The following is a 2,608-nucleotide window of genomic DNA, read 5'->3' on the forward strand; positions in this document are numbered from 1 at the left end:
TTCTGCACAGCATCCCAACTTTTTTGGAAATGGGGTTGTACATCACTCTTGCGGTGTACAGTCCACCCTGGCACTAACGCGAAGAAATCTCAGAATGAACTCAGTAACTCCCAAACTGGGCACCCATGCATTTTTCATTGACACCAGGAACTTTATTCCTGTAAATCTAAAGTCAGTGTTGCCTAAATTCTACCAACATGCTAATTTTGTGACTCATGGAGTAAACAAAATGGACCTTTGTTTATACCAACATCCATGGCGCATACATGGCTTCTCCCTGTCCCCACCTTGGCTGCTTGAACCACAGCTCTTATGTTCATTCCAGCATACAAACCTCTGCTCAAGTATGACTGCAGAGGTGCTTGTGCTGCAGAAAATCCTGAATGCAGCCTTTGCATCAGATGACAAATCAAAAGCTAACTTGTCCCAAGCAATGGGCTAAAAATGTGGGCCAAAAATGTAAGGGGTTGGTGTGGGCTGCCAGCATGAAGCTTTAAAATCGGGGCCTTGCATGTCCCATATAAGCGCTTGGTGTGGATTTCCCTCATATGAGGGTTTAGTGTGGGCCTCCAGATAAGGCTTCCAGTCAGTCAGTCATGTCTCGTATAAGGGCTTGGTATGGGCTTCACAAAGTGGGGCCCTAGTAAGTCATGAAGCCGGGAGCAAGTGCAGTGGCCCATGTTAGGGCCCCAGTGGTGGCAGCCCACATTAGGGGTTAAAGTAGTCTGGCTGTAGTGGGCCCCCAATTTGTTGTGAAACCAGGGCCATGTGTAGGGCATATGTTAGGGCTCATATGATGCTCATATTCCTTAACATGGAGCCCTGCATGTGCTCCTGTTTTTACGACTGTGAGTGGGGCTCCACTACAGGCAGCTTGCAGTCAGCCAAATTTTTTGCCAAAGTGACCCCACACTGGACCCACATAAGTGTGTTTGCAGAGAGGTATTATGATTCTGTGAGGTAAAATGAGCTAAGAATTACAGACCTTTTTTTTAATTCTAAGGAATCATTAGACCTTCTCTGAAGACCTAAAAAGCACTAAAGGTTCACCACTTCATCTGTCACCAAAAATATGATTGGTGATGGCATGTAACTTAAATAGTATAACTTCCTGGATGACTGTTTATACACACAATTTCACAATTTAAACATCTGATTTTTGTTAATATTGCCAGGTTTACCTTCAAAAAGTTGATTTGTCACACTATGTATGATCTAGGATAACATTTGATCTCACCCCTTGCCAGTTGATTGATGTGAGCTTTGATCTTTAGGTCATGAATCAAATTCTGTCATAAACACCTATTGTGTGTGTGTCAGAATGAATGCTACAGTAATTTTCTCATTGCAAATAAAACCTTGAGTTAAAACCATTTGTACTATTTTGACTTTTTTCTTCTAAAGGATTAAGGGAAATGGAAAACAAAGATAAATCTGTGCTCCACTTAAATGTCGGAGTGCCTGGCAGACAGCATTTTATGCAGTCATTTTCAACCAAACACTGCCGGACTAAGCTACATGAATTACATTGTAGACATTCTGTCCTGATTTATTATTCAGCACACACATTTAAGGGCGGCATGGTGGCACAGTGGGTAGCGCCGTCGCCTCGCAGCAAGAAGGGCCTGGGTTTGATTCCCGGCTGGGCGACCAGGGTCCTTTCTGTGTGGAGTTCGCACGTTCTCTCACGTCTGCGTGGGTTTCCGTCCACAGTAAAATAATAAAATTATTTAAAAAAAACAGACAAAAGCAACACCCCAAATATCAATTTAAAGCTTACTGACTAAAGCTAAATTAGCTCTTTCTATAACTCTAGTCAAAATAGCTCTGCTTCAGAAGTCAACAACACTAGCAATTCGAGCTCATAAGCTATTCACAGTATACATAATCAAACCGAGTAAAAACACGACCTTTACAGTATTAAACGCAAATTCATTGTGGGCCCACACACACACTCGCTCTCTCATGCACACTAAAAAAAATGTTACAGGCCTGTGCGATGCTCGAGTGCGGTGTGGCTAAACAACTAGCACCTTCTTTAAATTGAAAAAATATACAACTTACAGTTCAATGGCTGCAGGAGGACGAAGCATTTGAGGCGTGGTGAGGAGTAAAGTCCCTTTCTTCTCCAGGCTGAGCAGCGCAGTGGCGAATGTGAAAATTTTCATCAGAGGACCCACACAGCTTTCTGACCACAGTGGGGTCTATCTGATGCTGGGTCTTGGATGGAGAAAACTTCGTCAGAAGACCCACACTGCTTTCTGACCTTGCTTCTTGGTTGGAGAATCAGCTTGTTTAAGTGGAAACAAACTAGTCGATGCACAACGAACCAGTTTGCAAGAATCCAGTCCACAAGCACATAAGAACCAGCATCAACAGTTAGTTAGCTCTGGCTCGCTAAGTGCTCAAAATGACTATAACTCACATGAAAATATATCTCTTCAGAGAGAGTTATATCGCTCAGTCTTCCTCTAAAGCTCTAATACAAAAGAAAAGAGTTTGAAAAATGCTACAGCTCAACTCAACTCCATTATTATTTTAGTTTTTCTCGCTGCTGTCTCCTCTCGTTTTTCCCGCAGTCTTCCTCTTTCTCTAGTCCTAACCCTCC

The sequence above is a fragment of the Colossoma macropomum genome, unplaced genomic scaffold, assembly GCF_904425465.1.
Source record: "Colossoma macropomum unplaced genomic scaffold, Colossoma_macropomum, whole genome shotgun sequence".
In the NCBI taxonomy this organism is placed as follows: Eukaryota; Metazoa; Chordata; class Actinopteri; order Characiformes; family Serrasalmidae; genus Colossoma; species Colossoma macropomum.